Raw genomic sequence first — 27,228 nt, 5'->3', positions numbered from 1 at the left:
CACTTTCTGCCGTAAGGGTGGTGTCATCTTCATATCTGAGGTGATTGATATTTCTCCTGGCAATCTTTATTCCAGCTGGTGCTTCTTCCAGCTCAGTTCAGTTCAGTTCAGTCACTCAGTCGTGTCTGACTCTTTGCAACCCCATGAATTGCAGCACACCAGGCCTCCCTATTCATCTCCATCTCCCGGAGTTCACTCAGACTCATGTCCATCGAGTTCGTGATGCCATCCAGCCATCTCATCCTCAGTTGTCCCCTTCTCCTCCTGCCCCCAATCCCTCCCAGCATCAGAGTCTTTTCCAATGAGTCAACTCTTCACATCAGGTGGCCAAAGTACTGGAGTTTCAGCTTTAGCATCATTCCTTCCAAAGAAATCCCAGGGTTGATCTCCTTCAGAATGGACTGGTTGGATCTTCTTGCAGTCCAAGCGACTCTCAAGAGTCTTCTCCAACACCACAGTTCAAAAGCATCAATTCTTCAGTGCCCAGCCTTCTTCACAGTCCAACTCTCACATCCATACGTGGCCACAGGAAAAACCATAGCCTTGACTAGAGGGACCTTAGTCGGCTAAGTAATGTCTCTGCTTTTCAATATGCTATCTAGGTTGGTCATAACTTTTCTTCCGAGGAGTAAGCGTCTTTTAATTTCATGGCTGCAGTCACCATCCACAGTGATTCTGGAGCCCCTGAAAATAAAGTCTGACACTGTTTCCACTGTTTCCCCATCTATTTCCCATGAAATGATGGGACCAGATGCCATGATCTTCGTTTTCTGAATGTTGAGCTTTAAGCCAACTTTTTCGCTCTCCTCTTTCACTTTCATCAAGAGGCTTTTTAGCTCCTCTTTACTTTCTGCCATAAGGGTGGTGTCATCTGCATATCTGAGGTGATTGATATTTCTCCCGGCAATCTTGATTCCAGCTTGTGTTTCTTCCAGTCCAGCGTTTCTCATGATGTACTCTGCATAGAAGTTAAAGAAGCAGGGTGACAATATAAAGCCTTGATGTACTCCTTTTCCTATTTGGAACCAGTCTGTTGTTCCATGTCCAGTTCGAACTGTTGCTTCCTGACCTGCATACAGGTTTCTCAAGAGGCAGGTCAGGTGGTCTGGTATTCCCATCTCTTTCAGAATTTTCCACAGTTTATTGTGATCCACACAGTCAAAGGCTTTGGCATAGTCAATAAAGCAGAAATCGATGTTTTCTGGAACTCTCTTGCTTTTTCCATGATCCAGCAGATGTTGGCAATTTGATCTCTGGTTCTTCTGCCTTTTCTAAAGCCAGCTTGAACATCAGGGAGTTCACAGTTCACGTATTGCTGAAGCCTGGCTTGGAGAATTTTGAGCATGACTTTACTAGCATGTGAGATGAGTGCAATTGTGCAGGAGTTTGAGTATTTTTGGCATTGCCTTTCTTTGGAATTGGAATGAAAACTGACCTTTTCCAGTCCTGTGGCCACTGCTGAGTTTTCCAAATTTGCTGGCATATTGAGTGCAGCACTTTCACAGCATCATCTTTCAGGATTTGAAACAGCTCAACTGGAATTCCATCACCTCCACTAGCTTTGTTCGTAGTGATGCTTTCTAAGGCCCACTTGACTTCACATTCCAAGATGTCTGGTTCTAGATTAGTGATCACATCATCATGACTATCTGGGTTGTGATTATCCAGCGGATGTTGGCAATTTGATCTCTCGTTCCTCTGCCTTTTCTAAAACCAGCTTGAACATCTGCAAGTTCATGGTTCATGTCTTGCTGAAGCCTGGCTTGGAGAATTTTGGGCATTACTTTAATAGCGTGTGAGATGAGTTCAACTGTGCGGTAGTTTGAGCATTCTTTGGCATTGCCTTTCTTACCATACATTTTAAATATATACAATTTTATTTGTGAGTTATTCCTCAAGAAAAGATAGGGTTCTTTAACACATTTTTATGGTTAACATTATTTTTCCCCCTTTTCCCTTTCTTAATTTATTTTTCCTTTTTTATTTTTTCAGCACACTTTAACCGTGATGCACTTTTTGCCACCGTCCTGTCCTCACCAAAATCAGCTTCTGATAGCTCAAAAGGAGCCAAGCAGGGACTCTCAAACACAAAGCATAAAACATTAAGCTATTTGGAAAGAAACAATAAAGATCTAAGATTAAAAAATAGACTAAATATTAAAACATAAACTAAAAACTTTCCCAAAGAGCAAAAATGACTAATTAGAAAATGTTTTGGAAGAAAAAAATTCCATTTGTAATAGCAAAAACAACACCAGAAGACTGAGTAATATATCCAAGAAATGTCCAAGAAACCATATAAACAAAAACATAAAAGTGTAGATGGGGGTATTTAAAAAGACCTGAATAAAGTCAAATCATGTTTGAAAAAGTGAACAATTTTAAACTAGAAGCCAATACATAATGATTGTCTCCCAGAGAAGCCCTGAATATAAGATAACTTTTAGTTACTTTGTCTTTTATTAGCAATGTTTGGGCACTTTCATTTTATCTTTTTTAATGCTATTTTAAAAGCAACAACAGAGATAAGAAAATATCCTTTACTCTTGCAAATATTTTTAGCATGGTCTTGTTTAGTTACTAAGTCTGACTCTTTGCCACCCCATGAACTGTAGCCCTACAAGTCTCCTCTGCCCAAGGGATTTTCCAGGCAAGAATACTAGAGTGGGTTGCCATTTCTTTCTCCAGGAGACCTTTCCAAACCAAGGCTCGAACCTACCTCTTCTGTGTTTGCAAGCAGATTCTGTACCACTAAACCACCTGGGAAGCCCCAAAGAATCTTAAAATGGACCCAAAAAAGTATGTATTGCCCAAATACAGAAACAGAGATACTGTCAATAATATATCATGCTTAATATCTCTGAAATTGCTAATTAAAACAATAACTGTCATATTTTACCATCATAATTAAAAGCATTTAAAAGACAAATGGGCTTCTCAGGTGGTGCTAGTGGTAAAGAACATGCCTGCCAATGCAGGAGACATGAGATGTGGGTTCCATCCCTGGGTCAGGAAGATCCCCTAGAGGGCATAGCAACTCATTCCAGTATTCTTGTCTGGAGAATCCCATGGGAAAAGGAGCCTAGTGGGCTACAGTCCTTAGGATTGCAAAAAGTCTCACATGACTGAAGCAACTTAACATGCACGCATGCAAAATATAAACAAAATTGGTTGCAGAAATAGGCAGTTGTGGCGAAATTTCTAACAGGCAAAGAACTTTTATAATAATGTTGTTCAGTCTCTCAGTCATGTCTAACTCTATACAAACCCATGGACCGCAGCACACCAGAATTCCGTCTTTCACTATCTCCAGGAGTTTGCTCAAACTCATGTCTGTTGAATCAATGATGTCATCTAACCATCTCATCCTCTGTTGCCCCCTTCTCCTTCTGCCCTTAATCTTTCCCAGCATTAAGGTCTATTCCAGTGAGTCAGCTCTTTGCATCAGGTGATCAAAGTATTGGAGCTTTAGCTTCAGCATCAGTTCTTCCAATGAATCTTCAGGGTTGATTTCCTTTAGCATTGACTGGTTTGATCTCCTTGAGGTCCAAGGGACTCTCAAGAATCTCCTATCAAAAATGAGAGGATTCATACTCTTTTCTCAGCATTCTACTTTTAGGCAGTCTGCTTTATAGAAATAGGCACACAAATGAAACATTTTTAAATTTAAATTGAAAATTTTATCTATTTATTTTTTTGGCTATGCCACACACTTGTGAGATCTTAGTTCCCCAACAAGAGATTGAACCTGGGCCTGTGCAGTGAAAGCATGGGGTCCTAAACACTGGACTACCAAGGACTTCCCACTGCAGCATTTTTTAAAATAGCAAAGAACTATGAAAAGCTTTAACGTCTATTGATAGGTGAATCACAGTATATTCCTTCTATGAAACATTTTAACAATAGTTAAACAAGATAAGGTAGTCTTTACACACCTAAACGGAAAATTCTCCAGAACAAATTTTTAGGGGGAAAACAAAGCTGCAAGATAACACACGTGGTATAATCACGTTTTTGCGAGCAATAACAAAGGAAGAGATGTATGGAGGTGTGTGTGTCTGTGCGTGAGGAGACTAGAAGGAAACTAGAAATTTAGTCTAGAGAAAATGTAGGGAAGTGATATTGGAAGGAGGGCAGGAAGGAGATGTCTGGATAATTTGATACCTGAATTTTCTACATTAAAATATAAATTTATATATTTATACGTAATATTGGGTTGGCCAAAAGTTTCGTTTGAGTTTTTCCGTAACATCTTAAAGAAAAACTCAAATGAACCTTTTGGCCAACTCAATATACAATACCTAATTGTAAAATTAAACAATTTTAATGAAGAATCATGGTCAAGGCATTTGTATGGATTGGGGGCTGCAGTGGGGTGATATGGGTAAGCAAAACCAGAAGAAAGGAGACCATTTAGAAGAGTAGCTCAAAGCTGAATTGAGAGAGAGTTTCCCCCGAGGCTGGGGAGGTTGGCTGGGGAAGGTCATTTCTCAAAACAGACAAATTCTAAAGTCAGGAGGAAGGCAATATTGAAAGGCAGAGGCTGCTGAGGATGAGATGTTTAGATAGCGTCACAGACTCTATGGACGTGAATTTGAGCAAACGCCAGGTGATATCCGAGGACAGAAGAGCCTGGCGTGCTGCAGTCCGTGGGGTCGCAGAGAGTCAGACGTGACTTAGCGACTGAAGAGCAACAGCAATATTGAAAGGACTTCGTGATCTTTATATCCAGGTGGACTTGGGGTCAAGTTTGATTCCAGCTTTCTTGAACCTCCCTCTGTGCCACCTGATGACCTCACACGTTCCCCATCCTAGATTCCCTCCCCAGAGGTAATACTATTAATGGTTTATTATAAACCTCTGCAGTCTTTCACTTTAATTTCTCTGCATTTTAACACAAACACACACCATTTTATTCCCTTCTTTCTTCCCTCTTTAGTTTTTCCTTCCTCTCTTCCTCTTTCTATTTTCTCTATCTCTTTATTTTCTCTCTCTTTTTTCTTAATGAGGTTTATACTTTATGTGTTATCCTGCAAACTGATTTTTTACTTAACAAGATGTGTTGGAAAATGCTATCTATCCACCCATCCATCCATTTATGCTTTGAGTTCAGAGAAGAAGGCCAAAACAACCACCACCACCGCCACCTATGAATGCTTGCTGCTATGGTTCCAGCAAGGACCCTTGCCTTGGAATTTACTGTAAAGCGAAGAAGGGAGGACCAGCTAAACCTCGCGAATATGATTTAGTGGCCACACTGAGAAGCCTGTGTGAAACAGTTGTGGGAAATTTTGAATGAGGTTTATCATTTGTTGTTAGGGGATTATTTTCATGCAAGACACTCAACAACTGTGTCCCCACACCACACAATCTTCTAAGCTGTCTGCAGAAGTATTTTCATTATTTCCCATTTGCTCAATTAGAGAATTATTACACAGGATTTTTCAGTGTTAATTCAGCTTCCCTTGATGATGGTGGGAAGAAGACACATTTGATTCTCTCTGTGAGTGTTCATTTGCTCTAAGGGCGATCTATTTTAATTTTAAGGAAATCACAGTAGTTCATTGATCTCACACCATTTGTGGAGTAAGTTATTTTTTCATCTCATTGCATCAAATACTTTTGAGCTCCAAAATGATAACAATCTTTATCTTTTATCTTTGAGCATAGTTTATCTTTCTCTGACTGTCTCTGCATTTATAATTTGAATGTTATTAAGGGTAATATGATGTCATATACCCTTCTGATTTCTTTCCATTTGTGATGTTTCAATCTTCTAAATTTTTGTGCTTGCCTTTTTCAGTCTTTCCTACATATTTCTAGTTTCTGATCAAGTTAATGAGAAATTGTAATTTCCAATTTGTTTGAATTTCATGTTAATGAGCTGTCAATACCCTGAGCAGTTAACCAAATGAGAACACAAAAAATGAGATCTTATGAGAATTATTTGCGTGCTGTTCAGTCTCTTTTATCTCCAAATCCTGAAATAAGGAGCTATAAGCAGGACAGCTGATGATAAGAAGGAACTGACTGTTGAATACTGGAGTTGGCTGTATTTACCAATATTGGTGTAATGTGTATAAGCTTCATGCCTAATGTACATGGATAATGATAAGAAAGTGAAAGTCGCTCAGTCATGTCCGACTCTTTATGATCTCTTTATACAGTCCATGGAATTCTCCTGGCCAGAATACTGGAGTGAGTAGCCTTTCCCTTCTCTAGGGGATCTTCCCAACCCAGGGATCAAACCCAGGTCTCCTGCATTGCAGGTGGATTCTTTATCAGCTGAGCCACAAGGGAAGCCCAAGAATCCTGGAGTGGGTAGCCTATTCCTTACTCCAGCAGATCTTCCTGACCCAGGTATCAAACTGGTGTTTGCTGCATTGCAGGCAGATTCTTTACCAACTGAGCTATTAGGGAAGCCCCAATAATGATAAAGTGAAGTTATATTTCCTAAGGAAGTCACTCCTAAATATTCTCTCATGAATTGGTTGGGGAAAAGGGCCTATGAATTATGCAAAGACTGAAGAATAAAATCATTATGTAGATTTTGAGTTGAGAAGCCCTACCATATCTTCCTTTTCTTTGTATGTCATATCTTTTTATAAAATCTTCTTACCAATGAAGTTGATACACACTAGAATCTAATGAAGTTTTAAGTATTATATGATTGAGAAAATAATACCATTAAAGCATATATAATCTAATACCTTTGATGATGGTTATAATAAATATATTGATATTTTTCATGAGTAACTTTGATCATCCCTTGATGATTAAATCCACTAATAATAGGTAAAATTGGTTACCAAGGTAACAAAGAAGCTTAAAATCTAGTTGGGGTTGAATGGGTTTGGGGAAACTAATATTGAACATCTGCTCTAATCTAGGCACCACAAATATATATAATTTAACCAGTTTAGCCCTCATGGCTGCCTTGGATGGTCGGAACCACTAGCCTCATGTGTATTTATGAAGAAACTAAGGTTAGAGAATTGAAATACCATCCCCAAGATTACATAGCTATGAGGAGAGGCCAGCCCTAGGCTTACATCACTTGAGAAATTAAAGTCATCCTTTTCTTAGCATCCTAGAAAATTATTAGGAATAAATTTTATATCAAAGATATTTTAGCATCTTAGTTATCAGGAGAGCATTTCTCAAAGTAAATTCTAATCTAGTCAAGTTAATTCTATTTCACACAAAAACATGTATTTTTTGTAAATAATGTGAAAATAAAGTCTTGAGGGGAGGGAAAGGAAGACAGTTATCTGCCTTGAAATGTTGATGAAGCCAGTATTTTGTAGCCCTAAAAAAATGTTTATCTAGCTACTTCAATTAATTTAATTGCTTCATATTATACAATCCCTCCATAAAGTTCTATCTTGGTACACTTAAGAGACTCAGTCTGAAAGTCACATAGTTGCTTTTAAAATTAGAGTGTAGAATTCCTCCACACGGGTTTAGGGAAGACTGGGTGTGTGACATTCTTTACTGAGGTGTCCATCCCTTCTCCCTAATCTTTTCATCCCGCCCCTGTGGTAACATGTGAAATGACTAAATACTATCTGTGCTCTCAATACCATAAATCTTCAGATAAATAGCACTGAGCTTAGCAAAGACAAATAGCAGGGTTTTTGAGTAGTTTTTTTAGTAATGGTGCTACTGTTGCTAAATCAGTTGCTTTTCATTCTTTTTGCTCAAAGGCATAATTTAATTGAAATACAGAGTCAACGAGTGAACTTAGTGAATGCATCTTTAACTGGAAGAATTGTGGTCCTATAACTAGCTTCCTGCTTCCCACTGGGCAAGAATTTTACAGTCTTTTGTAACTCACTCAATGTTCTTGATAGGGCCTTATTTCATTGCTGTAGGAATCAAGGGTTCTTAAGGAACAATGACTCACTATTTGAAGGACATAAAAAGGCAACTTCGTGACATCTTTATGATGAAATGTGAATGTCTCTTGTAGACTGTAAGCTATATAATTAGATTTACTCCAAGGAAAGCAACTTTACACTATGTTTCCAATTTATCACTTATGACACCTAATAATATTCTTTCTTAAAAGGATGTGTCCTTGAATCCTTGAACAGTCACCATCTGTATTTCAAAAACACATATAGGTGGAATCTAGAACAATGGAGCAGATGAAACTATCTGCAGGACAGGAATAGAGACACAGACATAGACAACAGATGCGTGGACGCACTTGATGGGGGTGGGGGGGACTGGGATGAATTGGGAGACTGAGAGAGACACACACACAGCTCAGTTCAGTCCAGTTGCTCAGTCGTGTCCAACTCTTTGCAACCCCAAGGACCACAGCACGCCAGGCCTCCCTGTCCATCACCAACTCCTGGAGTTTACTCAAACTCATGTCTGTCGAGTCCGTGATGCCATCCAACCATCTCATCCTCTGTCGTCCCCTTTTCCTCCTGCCTTCAATCTTTCCCAGCATCAGGGTTTTTTCCAATGAGTCAGCTCTTTGCATCCGGTGGCCAAAGTATTGGAATTTCAGCTTCAACATAAGTCCTTCCAGTGAACACTCAGGACCGATCTCCTTTAGGATGGACTGGTTGAACCTCCTTGTAGTCCAAGGGACTCTTAAGAGTCTTCTACAACACCAGAGTTCAAAAGCATAAATTCTTCGGCACTAGGCTTTCTTTATAGTCCAACTCTCACATCCATCCATGACTACTGGAAAAGCCATAGCCTTGACTAGACAGACCTTTGCTGGCAAAGTAATGTCTCTGCTTTTTAATATGCTGTCTAGGTTGGTTATAACTTTCCTTCCAAAGAGTATGAGTCTTTTAGTTTCATGGCTGCAGTCACCATCTGCAGTGATTTCAGAGCCCCCAGAATAAAGTCAGCCACTGTTCCCACTGTTTCCCCATCTATTTGCCATGAAATGATGGGCCCGGATGCCACGATCTTGGTTTTCTGAATGTTGAGCTTTAAGCCAACTTTTTCACTCTCCTCTTTCACTTTCATCAAGAGGCTCTTTATATACATACTACCATGTGTAAAATAGATAGCTACTGGGAAGCTGCTGTTTAGTGCAGGGGGCTCAGTTCTGTGGTGACCTAGAAGGGTGAGGTGGGCTGGGTGGGTGGGAGGGAGGTAGAAGAAAGAGGGGGTTTATGTACATATGTAGCAGAATCATATTCTGCTGATTCACTTTGTTGTACAGCAGAAACTAACACAGTCTTGTAAAGCAACTCTACCACAGTCAAACATTTAAAAAATAGAACAAATGAATTTAAAAAAAACTCTACTGTAAACAATTTGGGTTTAAAAATATAATAAAGCTCCATGGATGTTCATTACTGTGTGTAACTATAAATGTCCACTGAGGCCTCCTGAGCAAGAAGTTCATGGCAGAATACAGGGAAGAAGTTAGATTTTGGGAGCTTTCTTTTTTTTTTTTCCTCCTAAGTGTGTGCGAATGTGCTTTAATAGTCCATCATCCTGGCGGGCAGAGCTTATAATGTTCATGACATCCCCGAGTGAACTCAGCTCACACAGATATTATACATTCCACAAGCAGCTAGGAAGTGGCAGTCCCATTGATAAGCTTCCCCAGTTCACAGAAATCGAGCCATAACATTCCCATTAACTTTGTTTGGAGCAATGATTAATGATAAAGGGTAGAGACAAATCCAAGTTAATATAGATAGGGAACTGTTATTTTCCTCATCCTCCGAAATTTGGCTATCATTGGATAAACATTCCTCTGTGGAAGCTTTTCTTTTTCCCTCACGCTGGCATGCCAGTAATGTGGTGGACACTCTACGGAAGGATAAATCAGGAGTTGGGGATTAACATGCACACCACTATATATAAAATAATCAACAAGGACCTAATGTAGAGCAGAGGGAACCGTACTCAATATTCTGTAATAACTTGTTTGGGAGAAGAATCTGAAAGAGAATGGATATATGTATTTGTACAACAGAATCACTTCATTGTATGCCTGAAATTAATGCAGCTTCATGGGCTTCCCAGGCGGCACTAGTGGTAAAGAACCTGCCTGCACAGGAGACGTAAGAGATGCAGGTTTGATCCCTGGGTCGGGAAGATCCTCTGGAGGAGGGCATGGCAACCCACTTCAGTTTTCATGCCTGGAGCATCCCATGGACAGAGTCCATGGGGTCACAAAGAGTCGAACATGATTGAAGCGACTTAGCACACAGATAGTGCAATGTTATAAATCCACTATACTCCAATATGAAATAAAAATTTAATTAAACATTTTAGAAAGAATGATAAATAAAATAATAGTATGATGGGAGTTTTTAAGAGACAGATATAGAATCTATCTTCGCCTGACTCGAGGCTCTCAACCCTCCAAAACAGTCTCCCCTCTGCAAAATGAACATCTCAATTTCCCCCATATCCACCTTCAATTTCAAATACTTTGAACTCACACAGTTTCTTAGCTTCCCTAGAATAAAAATACAAAGAGGATGGTAGGAATTTATAACAGTTCCCACATGGTGATATCTGAAAATTGCCTCTAAGGGAGCAGACCAGCCCAGTGACTGGCCAGGAGTGCCCCAGAGAAATCACCTACCCTAACAAATCCAAGGGACCCAGGGACCCCCAGCCTGACTTTCAGCCGTGACCACTCTGACTTCAGGTTTTGTTCATGCAGTGACAGCAGGCAGATTTGGACAAACCAAGGCAGAATATCATCCATATGTTTTCAGTGTGTTAATTTGCAGTGAGAAATAATCTGTCATAGACCTGAAATACTCATGCTGGCATCTTTAGTGAAATTTCTCCCTGAAGTCAGATCTACATGGGGAGACAAATCACAGTCAGAATTCTCTTGGACTCAGAACATGAGGAGCTCAAAGAACTGTGGGTTAAAATATATCAAGCTCTCAATTAGGTGGTGGGGGAGAGTCTGAGCTTAGTAAGGATTTCAGTATTTAATGCTACTTATTGAGAAGACTCCCTAGTTTTGCTGAGGCATAAAACTTGAATTATATTCAGTTGGGCAATTGCTTTCTGGTTATAGCACATAGAATGTTGTCAAGACTCAATTTCAACTAAAAGATAATTCCCATGCAAATAAAAGGGTTTTCAAATTGTCCACAGTTAGACAGGAAAAAATATATATATAAATCAAACCTATGAGGCTCTGACAAATCAGAAGTTAACCCCAAAAGGTAGGTCAAGCCAGTTGACTGAGCGCTGCCCTCACAAAAGCAGAGCATCGAGTGTAATTCCCTACTTTGAAGCCTCCTGACTCTGCATAAAGGAGAGACAATATCATCGGATCTCCATTCCCCTGCTGACCGGAGAGACCAAGTCCTAGAAATGCCACATGCCAGTGCAAATAAATAGAATAATAAATAAAAATCATGGTTTTCATGCTCTATGGTTTTTTTCCCCCACGTACCCTCACCATTATGGGGTTTGATGGGTACATGCCTGCTCAGTCGCTCAGTCATCTCCAACTCTTGCGACCCCATGGACTGCAGCCCGCCAGACTCCTCTGTCCATGGGATCTTCCAGGCAAGGATCCTGGGTTGGGTTGCCACTTGCTTCTCTGGGGGATCTTCCTGACCCAGTAATGGAAATTGAGTCTCCCATGTCTCCTGCGTTGGCAGGTGGGTTCTTTACCATTAAGTCACCTGGGAAGCCCCACGGGGTCTGATAGATGGTCTCAATAGGTATATTCATCTTGCCAAATAATATAGAGAAATAACAGAAAATGTTTAGCCTAAAGGGCGCTTCCCCAGAAGGTAATGACCTAGAGGTAAACTTGAGCATTGCTCTTGCATTTTACATCATGTGTAATTCATGTTAAAAATAAAAAAGCTTCCTCGCTGAAGATGTTGTGTAGAACAAGTCACTGCAGGCAGCCCAATCATGGGTACTTCTTTCTAAGGTAAGATCGGGCACATGAAGCGTCAGAAGTTGGAAATGGATTTTATGCTCATTCTCTCCACATGCTTATCCACATATATGGAAAATTCTCCTTAGCCACTGCCAAAAGACTTTTCTAAAATGTTTAGTAATGCCCGGTTGCTTAGAGACATTTTATTTCAAAATAAATACTGCTGCCTTGTCCAAAATGTATACACACTGCACTCAACATAGATTTTTGGCATCCTACAAGCCTCCAAGGTTGACATTGCAAGGCCTGCTTCAAATGCACTTTTGGCAAAACCACATCTTAATTATTTTTGAGAGAGTGACATGTCAGTAATGCACATTCTGTCTGAAAAATACCCTAAGAATATAAAGACCTTTCTCCTGACAGTATGCTAGGATTGCTAGTTTGAATTGGAGGAGCTGTGCAAGAACTCTGAACCATACACAGCAATGAACCACCCTTCAGGCAACTGGCTCTCACTCCCTCTGTGGCTTACAGGACTTGTGCAACACATATACACACTGCACTCATGTGCTGAAGGAGGAAAGTTTCATGCTCTTTCTTGTAATCAGTGTTGCCACTGATAATAACCTGGGATTATTTTGCCCCTCTATCACTGTATGAAAATGAGCCTGAGGAGCCCTGGATAGAACTGACAAGTCTTTATGTCTTAACAACCAGAAACAGATTTTAAAGTGAACACAGAATGTCTGAAGAGAAGCCATATAAGTCAGTCTGGGGATGGGACAGTGTCTGGGAACATTTATCCTGGTTGGACACAAGAAAATACCAATTTGAATATTTCTACCAATTCCTCTTTTGGTTCAGCTATGGAAAGACACTGGGGCATTAAAACAGCACAGTTATGCAAAGCAAACTGAGCTGGATGGACTCACAGTTCAGTCTTTCGGCCCCCTGCGACTCCTGTTTATCTCACATACTATGCTGGATGAAAAGCAGAGAGACTGGTTGCAACTTATCTCAGTTGGGATAATTTGTCTTGACACCAAATGCAATTTTACAATTGTGATGCTTCTCAGGCATCTCTTCTGGGTTTTTTCATCACTTTTGCCCATCCCTTTTTGGAAATCTTTTTTGGGGATTGAGAATAAGGATCTCATTAGCTTCAAACATGATTTCTCTGTTTGCTGTGAACTTTTTTCTTCTTTCACTTCCAATGAAATATAAATTTCACTTCCAATGAAATATAAATATAAATATATATAAATTTCCAATATAGCAAAAATCTGAGTACTCTGTGTTCATCTCTGAGCCCTGTGGTCTCATGTTGTTAGACTTCAAAATAGCCTAAATAATTACATAATATGAAATCTCTGGCTGATCCAGAAACCAAATAAGCTTACCTCCCAAACAGACAAGCACATCAATTTGTGAGCATGGATGGCTGCCTGCCTCACTGGGATTTCTACCTTCAAGGCTCATGCCTGGTTAACTAACAGTGGAGACCTATAATTTGTCTGATGCTCAATTTTTCTTTTCTCATCTTCTGTTCTGAAAGTTTTCCAGTTTTCTTTTTTTGACAAAATGAGAATAGTTTTAGAGTTCATGCTTGTATCAATGTGTTTCCGATTTACTGATTTTAATTTGATTCTCTTTTTAACCTTTGTAACTTAAGCATGCCATTTCTATGTTTTAAACAATAGCCTTCCTTTCATGTGCCTGCTTACATCACAAATGTCAGTAAGAAAAAGTCACTGGTAACACCAAGCCATGGCTAAACAGAGTTCGTATAACCAGTTTGTTTTCCATTCGCAAAATGCAAACTTATCTCAAATTGATTTTCCACTTGAGTCTGAGTGTTCAACAGTTCTGGAAGTGTTTCTGTGTTATGGTCTTGTTGTCTTTGTATGAAATAATTATAATCAAATTAGGTGATGGGGGAATACTTGAAGTGAGGTGGTGATATGACTAGCCTCCTGAATCGGGTTGACCAGAATTAGGATACCTGCACTTGTATTTATTCTCTACATGACCTTGTGTAAGTCACTGAACTCTGAGCCTCAGCTTCCTCCTCTGATCAACGGATAAAACCATGTGTTCTGTATCTGTTAAAAAGCATTGGCAGGAATCATCATCTTCACATAGTCACACTGTGTGTTAGTGTAAAAGGATAAAGGCATCTTTGGGGTAATGCTTGATGAAACTCAAACACACAATTAAGGTCAAATTAAAGTTGAACAGCCTTCTTTATTGCAGAATTTCTTGCTATGTTGATACAATAGCATGAATCTCCAGAGGAGTTGTGGAGAACACAGCATTATCCTGACTTCGGGCTTCCCTGGTGACTTAGATGGTAAAGAATCCGCCTGCAATGCAGGAGACACGGGTTTGATCCTTGGGTTGGGAAGATCCCGTGGAGAAGGAAATGGCAACCCACTCCAGTATTCTTACCTGGAGCATCCCACAGACAGAGGAGCCTGGTAGGCTACAGTCCATGGGGTCATAAAGAGTCGGACACAACTGAGTGGCACTTTCACTTTTCATCCTGAGTTATTTGGAGACCCACAGGGTATATATTCAGAAGAGTGTATCCCCCTTCCTAATGTGGCTGTGGCTGTGATAATGAACCATAATAATGTACATCAAATGTTTAGCTCAGTATCTCCTGCATAATAAGGGCTAACAATTAACTGACCACAGCTGTCTGTGTTGCTGTGTTGAATTGCCATCATAGCAATCCTTAGAGGTAGGAGGTATCTCACTCTTCTCTAGAACCTAGCGATATTGACCAACTACCCAGGGTTATATGCCAAGAAATTGACAAACATGGGGTTTTTTGACACTGAAGATTCTGTCTGATCACACTTTAATACACGCCGCTTTCCCTGGCTCCTCTGTCTCTTTAGCTGGCCCTGTGACCAACGCTGCACCATCGTTTGAGCTTTTGTCAGGGCCAGCATCAAAGTCCAGGTCCCCTGGAAGAGCACTGTGTTTTTTTTAGACCTTATCCAGAAACGTTGTTAGACAACTCCAGGCCCCACATTCACTCAGCCATCTTTTTCCCTTCAACAAATACATATTAAGTGTTTACTGGATATCAAGGGCTCTAGGTAACGTGGGTACACACAGCAGTGAATAAAGACAAAACCCCTGAGCTCACGGAGCTTATATTCTACTGTGAGCAGACCCAAACAAGCAATAAGTAAAACACACAAAGATCATGGTGATAGATGCTATGTAGAAAAAGGAAGCGGGGAAAAGGTACAGAGTGCTTTTTTTTTTTTTTTGGATGGTGGTGGTTGCCATTCTAAGTAGGATTGTAACAGGGAAGCCCAGGTGAGACTTGTGCAAAGACCTGCAGGGATAGAGCCGGGGCCATGATATCATTTAGGGGCGGAACTCAGGACTGAGGGAACCATCAGCCGAAAGATTCTGAGGTAGGAGCAAGTACAGTGTGTTCAGTTCAGTTCAGTTCAGTCACTCAGTCATGTCCGACTCTTTGCAACCCCATGGACCGCAGCACGCCAGGCCTACCTGTCCATCACCAACTCCCAAAGTTTACTCAAACTCATCTCTGTGGAGTTGGTGATGCCATCCAACCATCTCATCCTCTGTCGCCCCATTCTCCTCCTGCCTTCAATCAATCTGTCCCAGCATCGGGGTCTTTTCAAATGAGTCAGCTCTTTGCATCAGGTGGCCTGAGTATTGGAGTTTCAGCTTCAAAATCAGTCCTTGTCACTCCAATAAACACTCAAGGAGCTGCAAATTTCTCTCCCTAATTCGATTTCAAAGTGATGCAAAAACGTGTGGTCAGGCAGATACTGTTCAGGCCAGCTCATAAACCTACCTTCTGCTTGAAAATGAAAGAACCATGCCATCACATTTATTCTTTACCTGGAGGAGAGATCTGCTTAGAGACACAAATTTTACAACTAATGAAAAAAATTCTAAATGCAAAACAATTGTGATTTTTTTTTTAATGTGGCTGTATTTCAGGGTTTCTGGTATGCTCAAATACCACAGAATTCTCCAAAGTTCATGGTGATTAATATCATTTATGAAAGTATTTGCAAACTGTTATGTAAATGTTCAATATAAGGGATTATTTTTATTCTTAAAGAATGAACTCTAAAAAACTGCCTGAAATGTTACTGTGGCTATAAATTCGAATATTTTTAAAGTCTTAGCATTTATTAGTAAAGGTGTCATTCTCCATTTTGTCTTACAAATACATCTCAATAGGTTGTCTTTAACACATGGTCTCTTTCAGTTCAGTTCAGCTCAGTTCAGTCGCTCAGTTGCGTCCGACTGTTGGCCACCCCATGGCACCCCATGGAGTGCTGGACTGCAGCACTCCAGGCCTCCCTGTCCATGACCAACTCCTGGAGTTTACTCAAACTCATGTCTATCGAGTCGGTGATGCCATCCAACCATCTCATCCTCTGTTGTCCCCTTCTCCTCCTGCCTTCAATCTTTCCCAGAATCAGGGTCTTTTCAAATGAGTCAGCTTTTCATATCAGGTGGCCAAAGTATTTACCATAGTATGAATTTTCATAGGACAATGTTCCAATTAAAGAAAACTAAGTACATTCTCTTGTTTACTTTCATAAACTTCTGTTGGGGTATAAATTGGTACAACTTTCTATTAAACAGTTTGGCAATATGCATCAAGAATTCTCAAAAAACGTATTTTTTTTACCTTGTAATTTCACTACTAAGGATCTTGAGAGTATCATAAGTCTAATAAGGAGAGACACATTTGCAAGGGCATTTTACCCAGAATTATTTATTTAAAATAACCTGCAAACAACTTTGATGGGCCAATTATGATAAATTCACATAAAATGGATCCATTTGAGAAAATAATCTTTGCATAGTATTTTAATAGCATAGGAACTTGCTTATGACAAAGTTAAGAGGAATTAAAACAGGATGCAAAATTGTGGATAAATGTTGTCTGATGTAGGTAAAACATAAAATGCAAATAGAGCTAAATGTTAGCAGTGGCTGAACCTGAGTTTTGGGATTTGAGGGCATTACTTTGCATCTTTGCAGTTCCCTAATGTTTATAACAATAATGCATTCAGCAATTTCACCCTCTGGTATTCAGTCTCAGTAACATTTCACAACTGTTGACATAACCTCATATTAAAAATTCTTTTCTCTGTGCCTGGTCAACAATGGATGACATCAGTGATGTCTTAGCAAACAAGGAAACTTCTAATCACTTGTCATGATTAAAAAGATGAAAACCATCCCCAGAAAAGAACCTTCACATTACAACCTAAAGAATCCCTCAAGATACTTATTTCAATACCAATATGTGCTTCAAAGATGTGTTTTGAGACTTTTGTGTTTCAAATGACCTACTGGCTTTCTGACCTCACTCTCCTGTCTCTTTCAAAGCTACTAAAGATCAACTTTAAAATGAAACATATGCACTCTCTATGGTTGTTGTTACAAAATAACTTGAGAAAATTTGGGGAAGTATATTGAAATAGGTCAGCTAGCTCTTGTAACTGAACTATAACATATGTGATAAGCAAATATGCCTTGGATTAAACTTAGGAAGGGATCTCCTTGCATGTTCAAAGGAAAGATCCCATAGAAGGCTACCGGCTACTCTTTTATCTTCTAGTCTTTGAGAGCATATGACCTGCAGTATCTCAATGTCTGCTGGAAATCATTTCCAACTACTTGTAGCCTAGCCCTTGCCTTGTTTCAAATCCATTCTCTAGAATGTTCTTAGAGAGAAGTGTCTCCACATGACCAAGGCTGAATGGCTTCACTCTTAGCAATAATGTCTCTTCTGTTAACTTGTCATTTTTTACCATTTTTTTTCTGGAATAATGACAAATTATTGCCTCCCTTGCCAGAAATAGAAGCAACAATGTAAGTCACTCAGTCAAGACCACGCAACAGACAGTAATTTATATGTCTTTAACAGTATGTGTTACATGCTTTCAAAAAAAACCTACTATTCAGTTCTTATCTGGCAAACTACAGAAATAGGAGTTTCGTTTCCTGTTATTGCAGTACTTGCGGAGTTGGAGAAATGCTCTTGATTTCCTTTCATAAAGTTTTCTTTCTGAAACAATCAGGATTGTAGTAAACACTGACCCAGAAAAGAGGGTTCATTTCATGGATTTCCAGTAATGCCCATACTCTGAATATTGTTTTTTTCATACAAGATATGAAATTTTAATTATTAATGTCACAGGGATGTTTCGTTTGTTCCTAATATTTTCATCCAACATTTCCCATATCCCGAGCACTGCTGTGTTCTTGGAGAAACAGGTGGGCAATGCCACACTTTCTGAGCCCACTGCCTCCACGATGAAGTTAATCAGTTTAGAAAAGACTTAACTAAATTGCCTTACACTGTGAAGTAATCCTGAGGTACAGCTTCCTACAATCTGAAGGTGCTGAAGAGTTTTAGGCTTTCCCTACTAAGCACAAGCATTGTGTTTATTCTCGATGGGGTTACGCCCACCTGATCATTGTTTGTTTTCCTTGGCACTCAGACTGAGTTTTCTCTTTTAGTCTCTTAAGTTTCTCAAAAAGTTATAGGAATCCTACTGGAAAGCTCAAGCCACCTCTTGGTTTTAGTCCTAACATCCTTGACCTCTCTTAGTAGACCCGGCAGGTTTCCACGGTTCTATGAGATTTCAGATCTGTTAACTAGCTGCAAAGGCTGAAACCCCTTCGTGATCTACCTGATCTGGTTTGAAGTTTCATCATCCCCGATTGCATTTCTCCCTCTTCTTGTGCTTTTTTTTTTTTTAAATTATTTATTTATGTTTTGTCTGTGCTGGTGTCTCCATCTCTTCCCATGGGCTTTCTCTAGTTGCGGAGAGTGGCGGCAGCTCTCTAGTTGTGGTGTGAGCGCTTCTCATTGCTGTGGCTTCTCTTGCCGCAGAGCCTGGGCCTCAGATGCACAGGCTTTCATCGTTGTGGTTTGTGGACTCGGGAGCTGTGGGTCCCGGACTCCAGAGCACAGGTTCAATGGTGGTGGCACAAAGGCTTGGTTGCCTGTGGGATCTTCCAGGACCAGGGATCAAGCTCGCGCCTCCTGCCTTGGCAGGCAGATTCTTCCCCACTGAACCACCAGAGAAACCCTCTGCTTGTACTTAATGTCGAGATTTTTATGAGTACTTTGTCAAAGCTTTGCCACTCTGCTTTCAGCTAATTTCTCTTTCCCTTTTTACATTCCTTACAATTTCACCATCTTATACCAATGTCTCCTCAGCCAAGGGCCCACACCTTTTCTAACATGATGTTTGGTGTGTGTTTTCTTTGATGGCAGTGGAGCTAAGGTAACAGGAAAATATTAAAGATAACACTCATCTTACTGGGGGGAAAAATCCATGCGCTTTCTTCCCTCCAAATCATACACTTACAATGTAAAACCTCCCTTTTGCTGCTAATGTTCCAATCATCATATCAGAATTAGTCCCATCCACTGGTTTGAAATTCAAGCCGGTCACATCTGTCTTGCTACTGCTGCGGTTCCCCTAACCCTTGTTTTCTAGAGCTCCAGTCCTGACTTTCTTTCTGGGGTGCAGTGGGGGCGAGAGGTGGGGGGATAATCAAATCCCCATCTTGATAACCAGTCTGTTAATCCTAGGGTTTCTGAGAGTAGGGTCTTGCCTAGACTTCATGGGTCCTGACAGGCAATAGCCAAGTCCAAAGAATCTGGGTCCTTTTCACGGCCTCAAGCCCCAGACTCAACCACACAAATGGGTCCAGGGAGCCAGGCTGGGATCCTTGCCTGAATGGCACCCTCTTTTGCTGCAGAGCTCCACCTGCTGGTCTGCACTGCTTCCTGTCACCGGTGGCCATCACTGCCCACTTTCCACTCAGGCCCAATGGACACATCCAGCCTTCAGGTTCAGATCCTCCTCTCGGAGTGCCAGCTGAGTCTGGATTTCTGAAAGCCCTGACATGGCTGTGGGAGTCACTCTCAGAGTGTGGGTGGTTCAGTAACTAAGTGGTGTCCAACTCTTGTGACCCCATAGACTGTAGTCTGCCAGGATCCTCTGTCCATGGGATTTTCCAGGCAAGAATACTGGAGTGGGTTGCCATTTCCTTCTCCAGGGGATCTTCTCCACCCAGGGATTGAACCTGGGTCTCCTGCACTGCAGGCAGATTCCAGAGCTACCAGGGAAGAAAGTACTACCAGGAAGAAAGAGCTACCAGGGAAGTCCAAAGTACATGATTTATCTTTGTGGTATGAAGGTGAGCTTGGCCCTAAAACTCTCCCACTGATGAACCACTGCCCCCAAATTCGCACCATTAAAGTCTTTGGGGGTAACACATGCGTGCTCAGTCACGCTGGACATTTTGCAGGTCCATGGACTACAGCTTGCCAGGCTCCTCTGTCCACGGGATTTTTCAGGCAACAATACTGGAGAGGGTAGCCATTTTCTTCTCCAGGGGATCTTCCCAACCCGGGGATTGAACTGGTGTGCTCTGAGTCTCCTGCATTGGCAGGGCGTGTTCTTTACCCCTGAGCCACCTGGGAAGCTGAGATCCTCAAACATTAATCTTTAGAAAAGGCTGCTTTGGGATGAAGTATTAAATGAGCTCTGATTAATTCAGGCCATTACAGTGAGTTTTCAAAAAAAAAGTGTAATTTTTAAAATTTAAAGAATTTTCTTTGAATATGAAGCTAAAACCTTTCCAATATTTTATCTTAAAATATCCTTGTTGTAAAATTTTGGTGATACTAAATTAAATAGTAGTTGTGTTGTGCCTATTTTGAAGGGTTCTTAACCTATCAAAATAAAATGCTTAAAAACCCTAAACCAGCCTTTATTTTTCCCCTTCTCTTTTCTCTTCTTTCCCCTTCTCCCCTCAACTCCCTTCATCACTCACACCTTCCACTGCCCTCTCCTCTCTCAAGCATCTTCTCTTTCACTATGAAAACCTCAAAGTCTGAAAGCCACAAGATTAAGGGATATCTTTTTTGAAACATCATTAGTGTCTTGTCTGGTAACAGATTAGTTCATATTAGTCATCAGTTCTCCTGAAGGTCTTTAGAGTTTAAAGCATAGGGTAGACCATTTTGGAAAGGAGAGAGGGGAAGATGCTTCATGTCATTACTCAGGTGCAGGACATCAGGGCCGGACAGCTTGGGATACATATGGGCTTTGGTGGACAGTGGGTAGAAAGGGAAAGAAAGCAGGACCACAGAGAAAAGAGATAGAGCCCCTAAATGCAATGTATCTGAGTTTACAATCTTATCCAGTACCAGACCAACTGGAAAAGTATGATGAAATTACTTGAAATTGAGGGTGTTTAAAAACCATCTATAGCTCCTTTCTCCAATTCACATTATGACTCATGCCAGCCTCATTCAGGACTGTCGACTTCTTCTTTTTAGAGAAGATAATGTCTCCTTCAATGAAGTCCCCATGAGAGTCTTCCCATGTACAGTGAATGCCCATTTCTCTGTATCTCTAATACCCCCGTAGGGAATCACTGCCCCCCACCCCCGATCTTTAATGGTACCTTTCAGTCCAAGGGATTTAGGGGAGCCCCAAGTCTCTGTCTTTGCCCAGCTACCCACTAGCCTTAGAACTGGACACTTGACTCAGTTCTGGCCACACAGAAGCAATCAATCTTGCTGGCCACAAAGACGGACGGGCGTGTGATCCAATCCGAGCTCATCTGAGCCCTCCCTTGAGCCTTCCAGAGCTCTTGAAAGAGATGGTATCTCTTTCTCTGAGATCATGAGTCCAGAGGTCTTTGTAGACTCAAGCTTGCTGGGGACCGGTCTGTGACCGTACGTGCAGACCAGGGTGGTGCGCTGGTGAGGACCGCTTTCAAATCCAGAGTTCAGTCATGTCTAGACGTCTAGGAAATTCTTTTTCCCTTATTAAGCCAGATTGAGTTAGGCTTCTGCCCCTTGTTACCAAAGGCCACAGAGGAATGTCCAGTTTTGGTATGAGGCCCTTTCCTCTGAGAGAAAGGGAAGTGTGACTGAGATCTTTGGGATCTCGGGGAAGACGGTCAATTCAGATTCTTTCATCTGTATCTTCAGCACACTCACCTCCTTGGAGTCCCATGAGGAGAGAGACTAGGAAGCAGAGTGGAGAGAAACAGGTCTCTCCCAGGGACACCTTCGATTTTCACTGGTGTCTGGTTTAATAATAATGGAGAATCGTATCAGGGCCAGTAACTCGGAGGACCTGTTAGAAAGCTGGCCATGTACAAAGCTCAGGACAGACTAGACAGGGACTGTTACTGTTTTCTTCTGCTCCTCTCTAGATTATTTATACTTCACTGAGGGCTGAGAGGCTATTCTCTCCTTGCTAATTTCCAAATCCCGTACTGGAATGAGCCCAGCCTGCTCTTGGAGATTTCCCTGGGAAGGCCGAGGAGCCATCGTCAGAGACAAGACCCGATTCTAATAGAATTCAGAGTTGGAACAGTTCTCTTCCCACTGACAGTTGTCTCTCAGTAAACAGGCAAGGACAGCTCCAGACTGCAGACGCCTTGGTGGCTTGAAACTTGGAATGCATGTTACTGCTGCCTGACTGAAACATTCCAGTGAATCTTTACGGGCTCTACCATCCCCAGAAAGAATAAGTCTTAACCACAATAAAATGTATCCTCATGGATCCTCACATCAAAAATTTCTCAAATGCTTTATCCAAGATCAAAAGTGAAAACAGGGCTTCCCTGGTGACTCAGTGGTAAAGAATCTGCCTGCCAATGCAGGAAACGTGGGTTCAGTCCCTGTTCCAGAAGGATCCCACATGCCACAGAGCATGTGAGCCTGAGAACCACAACAGCTGAGCCTGTGCAGTAGAGCCTGGGAGCCACAATGCTGATGCCTATACATGCCTAGAGCCTGTGCTCCTCAGCAAGAAAGGCCACTGCAATGAGAAGCCCGAGCATCACAACCAGTTTCTGCAACTAGAGGAAAGTCTGCACAGCAACGAAGACCCAGCACAGCCAAAAATAAATAATAAAAATAAAAATTTAAGTGAAAACAAAAAAAATCCCTGAAGGAAAAGGTGAATCGTATGGCCTAACATTAGGATATTGTTTCTTGGTGTCCACCTCCAACATATGGTAATTTTCAATGACTGACAGATGAAATGACTAAGAGGGAGACGGGAAATTGTTTACTCCTGGTAGCAGGGGACAGAGCTCTGTTTACTAAAATTCTTTAAAAAGGACATCAGGCTGTTTTTGCAATAAGAAAAACTTCACTTGGAAAGGAAAGCAGCTATAATTCTGAAACCTAGAACATAAACACAAATGCACAATCAAAAAGGAACATTAGAATATAATGTGTAAATGGCTTCCCAAAGAGAACCTAGTCTTCTACTCATTCATGCAAGAAAATCTTTGCTTGTATCTGACATTATTTAGGGACCTGCTAACAAGGTGGTGATGAGAAGAGGAAGAAGATGGAGCGGGAGATAAAAATGAGGAAAAACTTCAGAACTGTTAGTATTATTGACTATGGAGAGCATTTTTATTAATACAAGATAATATATTTATCTAGAAATTAAAAGTATGAAAGTGTAATCCTCAAAATATTATTTTGATTCACTCTGCTGCTAATAATGCCTAGAAAATATTTCAATGATAGAAATAAATTAGAAGTAATAATAACAGATCTGGACTGATTTGGACTCAGGTTTTTGTGTTTGTTTATTTGGCTATACAATATTTTTTCTATTTATAAGTTTCAGGTGTACAGCATTATAATTCAGCATCTGTATATACAACAAAGTAACCGCTCCCACAAGTCTAGTTACCATCCACACAATACAGGTGACTCCCTTCACCCATTTAGTTCACGCCTCACCCCCCTCTTGTGATAACCGCTAATCTGTTCTCTATATCTATGAATTTGCTTTTGTTTTATATTGTTTCCTCTTTATGTTCCACACATGAGTGAAATCATAATGGTATTTGTCTTTCTCTGTCTGACTTATTTCACTAAACACTATACCTTCCAGTACTCTTGCCTGGAAAATCCCATGGACGGAGGAGCCTGGTAGGCTGCAGTCCATGGGGTCGCTGAGAGTTGGACATGACTCAGTAGCTTCCCTTTCACTTTTCACTTTCCTGCTTTGGAGAAAGAAATGGCAACCCACTCCAGTGTTCTTGCCTGGAGAATCCCAGGGATGGCAGAGCCTGGTGGGCTGCCGTCTATGGGGTCGCACAGAGTCGGACACGACTGAAGCGACTTAGCAGCAGCAGCAGCATACCTTCAATATCCATTCATGTTGTTGCAAATGGCAGGATTTCATCATTTTTAGGGTTGAATAATATTCCCTGGTATATAGACCACATCCTCTTTATCCACTGATGAATGTCTAGGTTGTTTCTATATCTTGGCTCTTTTTAATTTTATTACAATGAACCTAGGGTTGCACATGTCTTTTCAAGTTAGTGTTTTCAAGTTCTTTGGACAAATACCTGAAAGAGAATTGCAGGGTCATATTGTATTTCTAAATTTTCTGACACATCTCCATACTGTTTTCCATAACAGCTGTACCAGTTTAGTCTCACCAATAGCATTTGTGGGGTTCCTTTCCTCTACTTCCTCTCTAACACTTACTATTTCTTGTCGTTTCGATCATAGCCATTTTAACAAGTGTGAGGTGATATCTCATTGCAGTTTTGATCTACATTTCCCTAATAATTAGTGATGTTGAACATCTTTTCATGTGCCTGTTGGCCATTTGTATGTCTTCTTTGGAAAAATAGCTGTTCAGATTCTGCCGATTTTTAATCCAGTTGCTTTACTTTCTTGTTGCTATTGAGTTGTCTGCATTCTTTATTTATTCTTTATATTAACCCACATCAGGGATATATTCACAGATATCTTCTCCTATTCCATCGGTTACCTTTTTGTTTTGATGATGGTTTCTTTCACTGAAACCAGAAAGAAAAAGAAAAAAAAACTGGGTCTCCCCCAGCTCCCCCTAACTTGAGTTGCATCTTTGGTAAACAGGACCAGTGCTGAAATCTAACATCTGGGCCTTGAAAAGTCCAAATCTTCATACTGAACGTCCGACTTCAGTACATATGTATTTTCATTTCACAGGCTTCAACTTTAACATTATAGACAGTGTCTCACACGTACGTCTTCTACCAATCTTCTTTTTCCAAACCAATTACTTTTTTCCAAGCCCGTTTTCATGAGCAGCTTATTTTCTGCTGAAGTTCCTAAAACAGGCAGGGTTGTGTCTTCTCATCATGGAACCACCCCGTGACAGGAGAAAACAGAAAATTCAGTGATTGTGTTTCCCTTGTCAGATTTCTTCCTGTGTTACATTTGTTAAAACTCTGGGAGTCAGTAGCCATTCCCTTTCCCAACAAATGGTCCCTTTAAAATACAACAAAACAAAGCTATAATTCAAGCTAAGACAGTCACAGAGATGAAAATTAGAGAGCATGTTTGAGGATTGATAAAGAGAATTACTCTGTTTCTTAAGCTCTCAGAGGAGAGATGTATATATGAGCCTCCTTGTTTATTTCTTTCTCCCTTTGCCACAGAATTTTCAATGTCTGTACAAAGTCTAGAAATATTTTTCTTCCATTCTCAATCATCTTGCGCTTCTGATTCTTCAAAATCTGTTGCCCCTGACTGCTCTGTAGGCATCAGAACTGTGCCCCTGGCTGAGAGTGTATCTACATAAACCAAACTCAAGATTGCAATTAGAGGAAGAGGAAAGACTCTGAAGATTCCTTCAGCACTGTCGACAGATTTTGAGGGAAGGAGGTGGCTGGTGTGTGTAGGTAGATGTAGTTTTCTCTGTCTTTAATCAGGCATTTTCATAGCTATCACACTGTCGGGAAAGAGAATCTGTTGATGTTGCCTTTGACGGTAGGAGAAATGGAAACACGGGAAGATAAAGTTATTTGGCTCAGTGTCATGAAGCAAATTTACCATGGCATGCTTCTCAGTTAAACCTGTTTTCAAAGCCCTCACACTCTTTTTTTAATTTTTTTCACCTGCATCAATAGAAAATGATCATATGTTCCTTTTGGCTTAGGAAGTGTAGTGGAATTTGATGAGGAAGAAAGCTGACATAATTATGCATGGTTATCAAGCTTCCAAAGTAAATGAAACCCTGCAAGTAAATAAAAAATTAACTCATACCAAACTTAAAAGGGTTTGGGTTTTATAACTTCACTGACCAGCTTGGATGGTCACCTGAGTGCCCAAAGAACTGCTTACTTTTCGGAATGTTTCGTACTTGTAAAAATCGATAATGTATCACTGTCGGGTCTAATTTTCTTTCCTGTTCTAAGAGGAGAGGTCAGTCCCCTCCTTCTTATTAAATCTGAAAAATAAATTACCACAGCAGTATCTCAGCAGACTTATGTGTTTATTTGACGCGGAAGAATGTGCAATTATTGAGCAACACCTCATGGGAGGGGGGGAAGACCAGTTTGTTTTGTTTGAGAAACTAACTTCTACTCGATCTGCTGAAAAGATGGTTATTGACAGTTGTGTATCTTGGTCATGAGCACAGACCTAAAACTTTATCAGGAGGAAATAAAACTCAAGTTAAAGTTATAGTTGATGAAATAACTTTTACCTGCATAGGGCGATTGCTTCAAAGAAAAAGTCAAATGTTTGAACTTCCTATCCTTTTGTTATTGGACAGGGAAGAAGGAAATATTTCATAGAGAGAAACTACTCTGTTGAATATTGAAAGAATTTAAAACAAAAATATCAGTATTGACATAATTATAGATACAGAATTATAGATTAGAAAATATTTACCCCCTTTTTTCATAGTTTAAGGGAAAAAATTATTTTTCCAATATCAGTGATTCATATGCATTAAACATAAGATAGGAAAAGTTCTTTCTATTCCCTTCAAAAGCTAAGAATATTTTCTTTAAAATGTAACCTAGGATAGCGGCTGCCAGGGCCTGGAGAGTGCAGGAAATAGGGAGATTTGGGGCAAAAAATGCAATAAAAAGTTGTAGTTATGCAAAATCAGTAAGTTCTAGAGACCTAAGATATAGAATGGTGACTGTCATTAACAATACTCTATTATATTCTTGAATGGGTTGCCTTTTCCTTCTCTGGAGGATCTTCCCGACCCAGGGACCAAACCCATATCTCTTACATCTCCTGCATTGGCAGGTGGGATCTTTACCACTAGTGACACCTGGGGAGCCCCTGAAATTTGCTGAGCAATCATAAATGTTCTCACCACACACACCACACACACACACACACACACACACACACACACACACCACACACAAATGGCAACTATGTGAGGTGATGGATATGTTAGTTAGCTTGATTGCAATGTCTACATATTACAATGTCTGCATATAGCAAAACATGACATTGTCCACATTAAATATATATAAATTTGTTT

This window comes from Capra hircus, chromosome 23, assembly GCF_001704415.2.
Source record: "Capra hircus breed San Clemente chromosome 23, ASM170441v1, whole genome shotgun sequence".
Lineage (NCBI taxonomy): Eukaryota > Metazoa > Chordata > Mammalia > Artiodactyla > Bovidae > Capra > Capra hircus.
This window is presented reverse-complemented; position numbering follows the sequence as displayed.